This window comes from Tupaia chinensis, unplaced genomic scaffold (genome assembly GCF_000334495.1).
Source record: "Tupaia chinensis unplaced genomic scaffold, TupChi_1.0 Scaffold139785_1, whole genome shotgun sequence".
NCBI lineage: Eukaryota > Metazoa > Chordata > Mammalia > Scandentia > Tupaiidae > Tupaia > Tupaia belangeri.
The window spans coordinates 356,508-356,935 of NW_006199665.1; the positions used below are offsets into that span (position 1 = coordinate 356,508).

The 428-nt window shown below is 50.5% G+C and overlaps 1 protein-coding gene across 1 annotated transcript in view; it reads left to right on the forward strand.

Annotated features, from left to right (window-relative positions):
- PGLYRP2 (peptidoglycan recognition protein 2) overlaps positions 1-428 on the forward strand; it is a gene marked incomplete in the record, with an annotated part of 7,915 nt that overhangs the window by 3,666 nt on the left and 3,821 nt on the right.

A 428-nucleotide genomic window follows, 5' to 3' on the forward strand; every position in this document is an offset into this window, starting at 1 on the left:
GTTTTTTTTTTTTTTTTTTTTAGAGAGAGAGAGAGATTTTTGCAATAGGGCGCATACACTCGTGGAGAGACAGACAGAAAGTAAGAAATCACACCTCTCCACCCCCACTCCCACCATGGCCACACCGCAATCCCTTGTCCTCCAGTCTCCTCTAGGGATTTTTGGGCACATATGCACATACACCCAATGTGAGTTTGAAGGCACCGAGGTCATCCATGTGGGAGTCCAGCGATGTAACCATTCCGCCATCTGCTGGTCCCTCCCTGAAAAATATCCTACCAAGATCAAAATGCTGTTAGATTTCTTGGGACCAATAGTTAGTGTAATGGCTATGTCGCTGGGCTCCCACGTAGTCGACCGTGGTTCGAGTCCCGGACCCGATGGCTTAAACTCACGCCGGGCGCGTGTGCGTGCGTGCCCAAGATCCC